Source organism: Hyla sarda, chromosome 4 (genome assembly GCF_029499605.1).
Source record: "Hyla sarda isolate aHylSar1 chromosome 4, aHylSar1.hap1, whole genome shotgun sequence".
Lineage (NCBI taxonomy): Eukaryota > Metazoa > Chordata > Amphibia > Anura > Hylidae > Hyla > Hyla sarda.
Genome location: NC_079192.1, coordinates 76,387,493 through 76,401,179, shown reverse-complemented (window position 1 = coordinate 76,401,179; position 13,687 = coordinate 76,387,493).

Genomic DNA, 13,687 nt, shown 5'->3' with positions numbered 1-13,687 from the left:
CTGAAAGAGTCGTCGGAGAATAGAGTCGTTCCCAGTCAGGCAGAGACACAAGAGGTAACCTAAAAGTTTCTAGGAATTCCGGCAGATCCTCAGGTCTCCGCAACAGTCCAACCGTAGATCTGTGACGTGCCGTGAGAGAAAACAGGTACCCCCATCTGTACAGGATCTTTGCTTTCTGGAGCATCGTCAGGAGGGGTTTCAGTGTTGCCCTAAGACGGAGCGTGCGGAGGGACAGGTCTGGAAAGAGATGGATATCAGTCCCTTGGAATTTCAAACTTTTGGTATTGCGGGCCTTTCGCATAATATCCTCTTTCAGGAGGTAATGATGGACAGATCACGTCTCTGGGTTTAGAGAGGTCAGGGCTCTTTGCTTTCAGAGCCCTGTGAGCTCTGTCTAGTTCCAGCTTGGAGTCTTTAGGTCTTTGCAAGAAGTCATTGAATATGTGCTGTAAGGTTGGCGCCAGGTCTTGAGGGCCCACGCTCTCTGGAAGTCCCTTGATACGTAGGTTATTACATCTGTTACGGTTGTCCATGTCGTCAATGTGATCAATGATCTGAGATTGGTGATGCATAATAGATGTAGTGGCCGCCCTCAGGGTATGGACTTCAGCAGATACAGCCGAGCTAAAAGTTTCCAGCTCCGACACTCGAGTAGTCAATTTGGTCACTTCCTGCTGGACCGGAGCTAAGTCTTGTCGCCAGGATTTTTTCATATCAGCCGCTAAGGATAGCATGTCCATTTTTGTGGGCAACAGGGCAAGCAGGGCTTGCAGTTCTGGGTGGTGTTTGAGGGTGTCAGCAGCCGCTTCTGGACTAGGGAGTGTTGGTGGGGTGGCACTGAGGGATGGACCCCTCACAACAGGCCCGCTGTTTTGGTACAGGTCATTGGTAGGGGTACGTGACCCAGTACCTCTATCTCGGGGGGATCTCCTTGAGTCATCAGAGGAAGAATGCTCTGCATAGGTCTTAGTTCTCAGACGCATTTTAGCTGGAGTTTTAAATATTTTTTTTTTACAATCATGGACATCAGTACTGCCAGAGGAGTCCCTTCCTGAGTGGGGTGAGGCACAGTCCATATGTAGAGGCTGATCAGAACTCTGGGATTCCCTGCTGGTACACAGTGGGACCATTTGAGGCAGAGTGACTGGGTGCTGAGGCCAGGAGCTGAGGCCCTGTGTGTGGAGTAGCAGGGGTAAGAGGACAGTGCTTTCCTGGGGGATGCAATCCAGCAGCCGCTGGGTTAATGCCAGGGTTGTCCGAGTGGCAGACTGTGTCCATGTGGGGGGCTTAAGTAGACTCAGTAGGGGTTGGAATTCTATAGAGGGTTTGGGTCCCCAGGCTTTTACTTTTTGAATGCGCCAATCCAAAATCTTTTTTTTTTTTTTTGCCGATATTGCAATAGGGTAAGAAGTGCCATTACTGCCATTACAGCTCACGTGGGGGTCTCCACCCATCTTTTTCAGAATTCTGGTGGGCATATGTGTCTAGTTATATTCAATAGTTATATATCTTCCACTCCTGTAACACTGCATATGAAGACATCTATATAGCTGAAATAGACTCTGGAAAAGCTGTGTAACAGTCCATATGGTAGCTATAATGGCATCCATATAGGTTGTCACACTGTTTTCCCAGAAGGAAGAATAACAGAGAAATGCCTGATCAGAATTCAAAACAAATGAAGGATCTATATTTGTGGTTTGCTTTCATTTGATTTCTTGTTAATTTAAGAGTCTTCCTTCATACTGTACTAAAGTGTAAGATAACTATGTTATAACTGTTTAGAATTGTAATAACATGGACATTACATTGTCTACCTTTCAACTCACTGCACTTTTCCTGTAATAAAACCTGTGTCTCTAGTCTGGCCTCCAGTTATGATCTATGCTTTTTGGCAGTGTTGGGAAATCTTCTCGTAGGCCCTTCATCTGTGTGGTCATGCAGCTTTGATGTTACATGGATGTCTCATGTTTCCCAGAAACACTACGGAGACGTCTCTTCTACAGAAACTTTATTTCTCTCTTTCCAGTAACAGAAATTAGATCAACCATGGAACCAGAAAAACAATTCCCTGTTGTGCTTCTAATGTCTTTCTATAGAGTTCACAGCCGTTTCCTATGACCGCCCTCAGCAAAACACTATACACACCGATTGTATATAACTCATTCTTCCTGCTGAGGCAAGCAAAGGAGATGTGTCCTAAACACACTCCTATATTTTACTGAACTAGTACATAATTCTGGACTTGTTATGTATTGTCTGTTGTTATTTCCTGTTATGTATGTCTGGTGCCACTAGATGGCTCTGTAGCTGAGAGTTTCTTAAGTAGTTTAGCAGTGTCAGTTATTATCTTGTTTGTCTTTTATGTAAATATCTCTTTGGTTCTCTTTCTCTGTCTCCATTTTGTTTTGACGAGTAAAAGACATAAACCACTGCTGTTGTATCGTATTAAAGGGGTACTCCCGTGGAAAACTTTTTTTTTAAATCAACTGGTGCCAGAAAGTTAAACAGATTTGTAAATTAAATCGCCGAGAGATCTTCCACGAGGCTTTCCTTTCCTTGTTTCCGGAGCAAGATCCATCTATCTCCGAGTACATTTCCACCTCCGGAGCCACTCCGTGACCGGTGACTTCTCCTCGGCCTGCGGCAACCGGGCCCGTCACCGCAAGCGCATGCCAGAGCTGGACACAGCCTCCACTACATCTGCCATCGAGCCTGCAATTACTCCGTGACCGGTGACCTTTTTTGGCCTGTGGCATCCGGGCCCGTCACCGTAAGCGCACGCTAGCGCTGGATACAGCCCCCATATATCCATCTCTCGGACGTCCAGCCAAAACTACCCTTAGGAGTTGGTAACTATATCACTTTGTGAACTGTTCTAAATCACATGAGAATGGAGTGTACCGCACAAAAGTACACTATGTCGGTTTGAAATATATTGGGATAGCGGTAGAACATAATTCACATGCTATATTTAAAAAAATTTTAATATATGCTTTGTATTCAAATATCATACCTCCCCACAAGGGCCCTGTGGTAGGAGGCATTTATGTATTAGATTTGTATTATTTATTTTATGTCTCATTTGTAATATTTTATATTAATTTATATTAAATTTGTACATCATTTAAAGTGAAGCACAGTCCGATTTATTTTTTCTGTAATTCCATCATCATGTACCATTTTATGGTATTAGTCTAGAGGCATTTGGTACCCCCCCTTTTTTTCCCTTATAGATTTGTAAATTACTTCTATTAAAAAATCTTAATCCTTCCAATACATTTTATGGGCTGTATACTACAGAGGAAATGCTTTTCTTTTTGGATTTCTTTGATGCCAGGACCACAGTGCACTCTGCTGACCTCTGCTGTCCATTTTAGGAACTGTCCAGAGCAGCATATGTTTGCTATGGGGATTTTCTCCTGCTCTGGACAGTTCCAAAAATGGACAGCAGAGGTCAGCAGAGAGCACTGTGGTCGTGACATCAGAGAAATCCAAAAAGAAAAGCATTTCTTCTGTAGTATATACCCCTAAAAAGTACTGGAAGGATTAAGATTTTTTAATAGAAGTAATTTACAAATCTAAAAAATAGGGTATGTGCAGCTCACAATATAAATTAATCGAGGCTAAATGGAAAGTATTTACACCAAAAAAAAATACTAGTACAAAATAATATATAAGGGAAAAAAGGGGAGGTACCAAATGCCTCTAGACTAATACCATACAATGGTACATGATGATGGAATTACAGAAAAAATAAATCGGACTGTGCTTCACTTTAAATGATGTACAAATTTAATAGAAATTAATATAAAATATTACAAATAAGACATAAAATAAATATGCAAATCTAATACATAAATGCCTCCTGGGCCCTGTGGTAGGAGGCATTTATGTATTAGATTTGCATATTTATTTTATGTCTTATTTGTAATATTTTATATTAATTTATATTAAATTTGTACATCATTTAAAGTGAAGCACAGTCCGATTTATTTTTTCTGTAATTCCATCATCATGTACCATTGTATGGTATTAGTCTAGAGGCATTTGGTACCTCCCCTTTTTTCCCTTAATTTACAAATCTGTTTAACTTTCTGGCACCAGTTGATAAAAAAAAAAGTTCTCCACGGGAGTACCTCTTTAATTATCAACAAAAACCTTATATCTCCTTTCCTTCAATGGGGGCCAATTGTTAGCAGTGTTGCAGGATGCATGCTTTGAGGAGTTGGTGTATGTGGAACATTTTGCACTTGGTTTAGCAGATTGTAGCATTCCGAAAATTCTTCAGGCATCCAAGCAAGAGCTGAACCTTGTCACTGTCCGAGCTACTTATCCACTACTACTTTCTCCTGCATGTGATGTCATCCATGCTGGTCCCTGAGGTGGCGAATAAGATGTGGAAGCTGTACTTCCTCCACTACCTGTTGCATCATTATGAATGTTTGCTCCAATAGACAGTAAATATCAGGAAGAGGACTTCAATTATGCTGTTGTTGTCCCACAAACATGGTGAACTCATCAAAGGTCCTGAGAAGGCCTCCCTAAGAGCTGCCTGAGCTTAAAAAGTCATGCTCCCAGTTATGGTGGCATGGTGCATGATGTTATCATTTAGCACTTTACACTGCTTCTACAGATGGTCCAACATATGCAAGGTAGAATTCCAGCGAGTTGAAACGTCACAGATCAAGCAGTGCTTAGGCAGACTGTACTGGTGCTTCATAAGTATGACTGGTGGATGACTGGCGATGCGGGGCAGAGGCTCGTGACGTCACGGCCACGGCCCGCTGGTGATGTCACAGCCATGCCCCCTCAATGCAAATATATGGGAGGGGGCGTGATTGCCATCACGCCCCCTCCCATAGACTTGCATTGAGTGGGCGTGGCTGTGACAACATGGGCGGGCCACGGCTATGACGTCATGAGCCTTCGGCGCTGCACCCGACACTCTAAATGAACGCCGGGTGCAGCAGGGATATCGTGGGGGTCCCCAACAGTGGGACCCCTGCGATCAGACATCTTATCCCCTATCCTTTGGATAGGGGATGAAGTGAAGTACCCCTTTAAGTTTGCTGTTTGAAGTAGATCAACTGTGTGACTTCTCTCGTCCAGACACATCAGGTGAAAGGATGGAGGGGAAGAGTCTTTTATGGATGATGTAGTGAAGTTAGATAAGCATCTGGTGTCGGAAGCAGACCTGCACAACCATGTGTCATTACTAGCACCTGGCTTCCCTGGGAAGAATACCTGTGGGCAGTCTGGAACTTTTGTTGCCCCAGCTGGTATGGTCATGGGCTCATAAACTCCACAGGTATCCCTCTCTTCTAGAAGGCTAAAGCAGGGCTGCAAAGATGTGAGCTTAACCCTGAGGTATATTGTAGAATGACCAGCAAGACACGTTAAGTTTCGAGGAAGGAAGTCTCTTCTTCTTTACCTGGATTCCATAAAGAAAACAACACTTCACAGTGTCTCAGTGTTGCCATGATTTTTAAAAATTATGGCAAAACAGCAATGGTATTGCAACAGAGCACCACAAAACTGCACCAACAAACCCACAATATAGGGGGCTATAACATGCAGTACATTGATTGCCAGGACTGTTCAGTTGTATGCCATAGCATTGCATTGATCAGTGTTATCGGCGGTCAACAGGTCTCAGGCTTGGAGCAATTGCCGATTGGACGTACCGGAGGCAGGTAAGGGATCCTCCTGCTACGTCCTAGCTGATGGGAACACCGCGGTTTCACTGCACTGGTCCTGATCAGCCCGACTAAGCTGCCAGAAATGCTTTTTTTTTACATTTTAGATGCGGCGATCAACTTTGATCGCCGCATCTAAAGGGTTAATAGCGCACATCACCTCAATCGGTGGCGCTCCCTATTATCCCCGGGTCCCGGCTACCGTTAGCTGCTGGGACCAACCCGATATGCGTTATATCGTGGGAGCGGGCATCCCCAAGAGGTTAATATAAGGATGTAACATGGCTGGATTTGTCACTTTACTTGTTAGAATTCATACTGAATATGAGCTGATGCCATGTTGATTATACAGTACATTTCCCATATACTGTATCTGTTCATTTTTATATCCTTTAATCTATCCACCTCATAATGTTATCAGTTAGAGCTATATTCATATTATGTAATGTAAGTAAATATGGAGAAGGTGAATGTGATGTATTCTATTGAGGTATTTAACACAATGTTCCACAAGTTTACATCTGTATGCCATTGATCCTGCATGGGTGGGTCTGCAACCAGTCGTAGTTTCTTATTGGTAAAAGAATATGCGGTGGCCCAGTACAGAAGTGGCCCTTCTGTACACTGTTTGGTCCTTTCAGGTGGACTCAGTTTCAGTCCCCTGGCCCCACTCTCCTCAGGACTCTCGGCACACTATGGTTATCTAAAGATTGAATGTGTTGTATTAAGTGAATATGTCTTTAAGTCATGTTAAGTCATGTAACCAGGGAAGCTGTCAGTTACCAGATGACTTTTGGGTGACATATGGGAGTCCTCCAAATTGCTCCTCCCTTATATACCAGGGAGGAGCTAGCCTAGTCAGTCTAAGCTGAGGAACAGTACAGTCAAGACCTGAGATTGTCTGGTGTCCTAAGGGAGACCAAGGCCTAACCACGCAGCCACGCTTCCATTAACCGTGTACCCCTTCAGGTAAAAGTCAAAACCTGGTAAGCAACCACAGGTGAGAAGTCTAGTCAGTCATAGTCAAGTCTGTCAAGTCTGCTAAAGTCAGTGTGGGATTGCATAATTAAGGCGAAGTCCACTACAAGTCCCAGCGAGCCTGCAAGTCTCCTAAAGTGACTGGTCATCTCCTTGGTCCTAACTGAGCTGTAGAGACTATAACACTCGTCTGCCTCAGTAAAGCTGCCGTTGTTCCGTAACCTTGCATCGGAGTGATTATTTGCCCCGCACCTGGCCCGGGAACCAGCGGGCATACCTTGGGTGGTGTAGAGGATAACCACGCCCTGGCATCACAAATACAAGGGGTTAATGCCATCTGCCCCTAGAGTGATAACATCTACCCTTTCATCACACCCTCGCCACAAATAACATTTAAAAACTTTGCTGCCGGATATCATACAAGAAATATCTTCAAGATCAGCAATAATACTTTTCATATACAGAAAGAAAAGTTGCTCTTACAGATGTAGCAGAGCTAGATTTGCATCACATGTAAAATTATAGCTTTTCATTTAAGATTATATAATACATGTATCAGCAGTCCTTTACACAGCTACATCTGAATACAGTGTGTCACGTGACTCCAGCATAATCCACAAAACAAAGCAGATATCAGCAATATCAGAAGCAAGTCTGTAAGAATAATTCACATAAGAACATTAGAAAGCAATGAGTCTTGTTAAAAAATGCATAAAAACGAATATTAGATGTCACAAAAAAGAAGATGTATCTGATGAGAAAGACTAAGACATAGACAAAGGCTAAGAAACAAATAAAGACATTAGAGAGGTAAAACATGAATTGGAACACAAAGGAGGATAAAAAGATATAATGCACCGGTCTCCGAGAATAACTGTGAACGTTCAGAGAGGAGAGAATGAAGTCCCAGGAAAGGGAGGAATCGCAGGAGTTCAAAGCTCCTTGAGGTCCATCTACAGTGATGTGAAGAGAGACAGTCAACGAATTTCCTTCAGTCTAGAAATGAGCTCAAAACAAAAGTGGGTGCTGATTGTTTTCACGCTCTAGCTATAAAGGTCTTTTTTTTGGGGATAGATTAATTCCGGACCACTGTATGATATCAACTGAAATCACAACTTGGTATGTTCTTATTGAAAAACCTTCTAAAGCAAAAGTCGCAATGAAAAGTCTCAAAACAGCATCTGAGACAAACTGTGTGACAAATGTACACCACAAAACTAGGGTAAAATCTATGATAAATTACCCCCCCCCCACCCCCACTATGCGCACACACACACTGAGAAGCTCATTTGAGTCTTCATGCTGACTGCAGAATTTAAACAGCAGTTGCGTGCACAGTTCGTGAACATGATATAGTGATCATGAACTTGCGACTTGGGAAGTCAATCCATTGTTATGGCAGTTTGAGGCCTTTATTAGGCCACTTTGGCTGCCATTAATGACCACTTGTACAGGTTGCTATAGTCAATCAACAATTTAATGGATTAGTGCAATAGAATGGCATTGTATTCATCTGTTTAAGCAATCAAGTGATTAACCTGTATAAGCAACTGAATACTAGTGTTACGCCGAGCGCTCCGGGTCCCCGCTCCTCCCCGGAGCGCTCGCGGCATCCTCGCTGCTGCAGCGCCCCGGTCAGATCTACTGACCGGGTGCGCTGCGATACCGCCCCCAGCCGGGATGCGATTCGCGATGCGGGTGGCGCCCGCTCGCGGTGCGCACCCCGGCTCCCGTACCTGACTCGCTCTCCGTCGGTCCTGTCCCGGCGCGCGCGGTCCCGCTCCCTAGGGCGCGCGCGCCGGGTCTCTGCGATTTAAAGGGCCACTGCGCTGCTGATTGGCGCAGTGGGTCTAATCAGTGTGTTCACCTGTGCACTCCCTATGTATACCTCACTTCCCCTGCACTCCCTCGCCGGATCTTGTTGCCCTTGTGCCTAGTGAAAGCGTTCCCTTGTGTGTTCTTAGCCTGTGTTCCGACCTCCTGCCGTTGCCCCTGACTACGATCCTTGCTGCCTGCCCCGACCTTCTGCTACGTCCGACCTTGCTTCTGTCTACTCCCTTGTACCGCGCCTATCTTCAGCAGTCAGAGAGGTTGAGCCGTTGCTAGTGGATACGACCTGGTCACTACCGCCGCAGCAAGACCATCCCGCTTTGCGGCGGGCTCTGGTGAATACCAGTAGTGACTTAGAACCGGTCCACTAGCACGGTCCACGCCAATCCCTCTCTGGCACAGAGGATCCACCTCCTGCCAGCCGGCATCGTGACAGTAGATCCGGCCATGGATCCCGCTGAAGTACCTCTGCCAGTTGTCGCTGACCTCACCACGGTGGTCGCCCAGCAGTCACAACAGATAGCGCAACAAGGCCACCAGCTGTCTCAACTGACCGTGATGCTACAGCAGCTACTACCACAGCTTCAGCAATCATCTCCTCCGCCAGCTCCTGCACCCCCTCCGCAGCGAGTGGCCGCTTCAGGCCTACGACTATCCTTGCCGGATAAATTTGATGGGGACTCTAAGTTTTGCCGTGGCTTTCTTTCACAATGTTCCCTGCACTTGGAGATGATGTCGGACCAGTTTCCTACTGAAAGGTCTAAGGTGGCTTTCGTAGTCAGCCTTCTGTCTGGAAAAGCTCTGTCATGGGCCACACCGCTCTGGGACCGCAATGACCCCGTCACTGCCTCTGTACACTCCTTCTTCTCGGAATTTTGTAGTGTCTTTGAGGAACCTGCCCGAGCCTCCTCTGCTGAGACTGCCCTGCTGAACCTGGTCCAGGGTAATTCTTCCGTTGGCGAGTACGCCATACAATTCCGTACTCTTGCTTCTGAACTATCCTGGAATAATGAGGCCCTCTGCGCGACCTTTAAAAAAGGCCTATCCAGCAACATTAAAGATGTTCTGGCCGCACGAGAAATTCCTGCTAATCTACATGAACTCATTCATCTTGCCACTCGCATTGACATGCGTTTTTCCGAAAGGCGTCAGGAGCTCCGCCAGGATATGGACTTTGTTCGCACGAGGCGTTTTTTCTCCCCGGCTCCTCTCTCCTCTGGACCTCTGCAATCCGTTCCTGTGCCTCCCGCCGTGGAGGCTATGCAAGTTGACCTGTCTCGTCTGACACCTCAAGAGAGGACACGACGCCGCATGGAGAATCTCTGCCTGTACTGTGCCGGTACCGAACACTTCCTGAAGGATTGTCCTATCCGTCCTCCCCGCCTGGAAAGACGCACGCAGACTCCGCACAAAAGTGAGACAGTCCTTGATGTCTACTCTGCTTCTCCACATCTTACTGTGCCTGTGCGGATATCTGCATCTACCTTCTCCTTCTCTACTATGGCCTTCTTGGATTCCGGATCTGCAGGAAACTTTATTTTGGCCTCTCTCATCAACAGGTTCAACATCCCGGTAACCAGTCTCGCCAGGCCCCTCTACATCAATTGTGTTAACAATGAAAGATTGGACTGTACCATACGTTACCGCACGGAGCCCCTTCTAATGTGCATCGGACCTCATCAAGAAAAAATTGAGTTCTTGGTCCTCCCCAATTGCACTTCCGAAATTCTCCTTGGACTACCGTGGCTCCAACGCCATTCCCCAACCCTGGATTGGTCCACAGGGGAGATCAAGAGCTGGGGTATCTCTTGTTTCAAGGACTGCCTTAAACCGGTTCCCAGTACTCCCTGCCGTGACCCTGTGGTTCCCCCTGTAACCGGTCTCCCTAAGGCCTATATGGACTTTGCTGATGTGTTTTGCAAAAAACAAGCTGAGACTCTACCTCCTCACAGGCCTTATGACTGTCCTATTGACCTCCTCCCGGGCACTACTCCACCCCGGGGCAGAATTTATCCTCTGTCCGCCCCAGAGACTCTTACTATGTCTGAGTACATCCAGGAAAATTTAAAAAAGGGGTTTATCCGCAAATCCTCCTCTCCTGCCGGAGCTGGATTTTTCTTTGTGTCCAAAAAAGATGGCTCCCTACGTCCTTGCATTGACTACCGCGGTCTTAATAAAATCACGGTAAAGAACCGCTACCCTCTACCTCTTATCTCTGAACTCTTTGATCGCCTCCAAGGTGCCCACATCTTTACCAAACTGGACTTAAGAGGTGCTTATAATCTCATCCGCATCAGGGAGGGGGATGAATGGAAAACGGCATTTAACACTAGAGATGGACACTTTGAGTATCTGGTCATGCCCTTTGGCCTGTGCAACGCCCCTGCCGTCTTCCAAGACTTTGTTAATGAAATTTTTCGTGATCTCTTATATTCCTGTGTTGTTGTGTATCTGGACGATATTCAGATTTTTTCTGCCAACCTAGAAGAACACCGCCAGCATGTCCGCATGGTTCTTCAGAGACTTCGTGACAATCAACTTTATGCCAAAATGGAGAAATGTCTGTTTGAATGTCAATCTCTTCCTTTCCTAGGATACTTGGTCTCTGGCCAGGGACTACAAATGGATCCAGACAAACTCTCTGCCGTCTTAGATTGGCCACGCCCCTCCGGACTCCGTGCTACCCAAAGTTTTTTGGGGTTCGCCAATTATTACAGACAATTTATTCCACATTTTTCCACCATTGTGGCTCCTATCGTGGCTTTAACCAAGAAGAATGCCAATCCTAAGTCCTGGCCTCCTCAAGCGGAAGACGCCTTTAAACGGCTCAAGTCGGCCTTTTCTTCTGCTCCCGTGCTCTCCAGACCTGACCCATCTAAACCCTTCCTATTGGAGGTTGATGCCTCCTCAGTAGGAGCTGGAGCGGTTCTTCTACAAAAAAATTCTTCCGGGCATGCTGTTACCTGTGGTTTTTTTTCTAGGACCTTCTCTCCGGCGGAGAGGAACTACTCCATCGGGGATCGAGAGCTACTGGCCATTAAATTAGCACTTGAGGAATGGAGGCATCTGCTGGAGGGATCTAAATTTCCAGTTATTATTTACACCGATCACAAGAATCTCTTCTATCTCCAGTCTGCCCAACGGCTGAATCCTCGCCAGGCCAGGTGGTCTCTGTTCTTTGCCCGGTTTAATTTTGAAATTCACTTTCGCCCTGCCGATAAGAACATCAGGGCCGATGCTCTCTCTCGTTCCTCGGATGCCTCGGAAGTAGAGCTCTCTCCGCAACACATCATTCCTCCTGACTGCCTGATCTCCACTTCTCCAGCCTCCATCAGGCAAACTCCTCCAGGGAAGACCTTCGTCTCTCCACGCCAACGCCTCGGAATCCTCAAATGGGGTCACTCCTCCCATCTCGCAGGTCATGCGGGCATCAAGAAATCCGTGCAACTCATCTCTCGTTTCTATTGGTGGCCGACTCTGGAGACGGATGTTGTTGATTTTGTGCGGGCCTGCACTGTCTGTGCCCGGGACAAGACTCCTCGCCAGAAGCCTGCTGGTCTCCTTCACCCTCTGCCTGTCCCCGAACAGCCTTGGTCTCTGATTGGTATGGACTTTATTACAGACTTACCCCCATCCCGTGGCAACACTGTTGTTTGGGTGGTCGTTGATCGATTTTCCAAGATGGCACATTTTATTCCTCTTCCTGGTCTTCCTTCAGCGCCTCAGTTGGCTAAACAATTTTTTGTACACATTTTTCGTCTTCACGGGTTGCCCACGCAGATCGTCTCGGATAGAGGCGTCCAATTCGTGTCAAAATTCTGGAGGGCCCTCTGTAAACAACTCAAGATTAAATTAAACTTTTCTTCTGCTTATCATCCTCAATCCAATGGGCAAGTAGAAAGAATTAACCAGGTCCTGGGTGATTATTTACGGCATTTTGTTTCCTCCCGCCAGGATGACTGGGCAGATCTTCTACCATGGGCCGAATTCTCGTATAACTTCAGAGTCTCTGAATCTTCTGCTAAATCCCCATTTTTCGTGGTGTACGGCCGTCACCCTCTTCCCCCCCCTCCCTATTCCCTTGTCCTCTGGTTTGCCCGCTGTAGATGAAGTGACTCGTGATCTTTCCACCATATGGAAAGAGACCCAAAATTCTCTTTTACAGGCTTCATCTCGCATGAAAAAGTTTGCCGATAAGAAAAGAAGAGCTCCCCCCATTTTTGCTCCCGGAGACAAGGTATGGCTCTCCGCTAAATATGTCCGCTTTCGTGTCCCCAGTTACAAACTGGGACCACGCTATCTTGGTCCTTTCAAAGTCTTGTGCCAAATTAATCCTGTCTCTTACAAACTTCTTCTTCCTCCTTCTCTTCGTATTCCTAATGCCTTTCATGTCTCTCTTCTTAAACCACTCATCATCAACCGTTTCTCTCCCAAGCTTGTTTCTCCCACTCCTGTTTCCGGTTCTTCTGACGTCTTCTCAGTGAAGGAGATACTGGCCTCCAAGACGGTCAGAGGAAAAAGGTTCTTTTTGGTGGATTGGGAGGGCTGTGGACCTGAAGAGAGATCCTGGGAACCTGAGGACAACATCCTAGACAAAAGTCTGCTCCTCAGGTTCCCAGGCTCCAAGAAGAGGGGGAGACCCAAGGGGGGGGGTACTGTTAGGCCGAGCGCTCCGGGTCCCCGCTCCTCCCCGGAGCGCTCGCGGCATCCTCGCTGCTGCAGCGCCCCGGTCAGATCTACTGACCGGGTGCGCTGCGATACCGCCCCCAGCCGGGATGCAATTTGCGATGCGGGTGGCGCCCGCTCGCGGTGCGCACCCCGGCTCCCGTACCTGACTCGCTCTCCGTCGGTCCTGTCCCGGCGCGCGCGGTCCCGCTCCCTAGGGCGCGCGCGCGCCGGGTCTCTGCAATTTAAAGGGCCACTGCGCCGCTGATTGGCGCAGTGGGTCTAATCAGTGTGTTCACCTGTGCACTCCCTATGTATACCTCACTTCCCCTGCACTCCCTCGCCGGATCTTGTTGCCCTTGTGCCTAGTGAAAGCGTTCCCTTGTGTGTTCTTAGCCTGTGTTCCGACCTCCTGCCGTTGCCCCTGACTACGATCCTTGCTGCCTGCCCCGACCTTCTGCTACGTCCGACCTTGCTTCTGTCTACTCCCTTGTACCGCGCCTATCTTCAGCAGT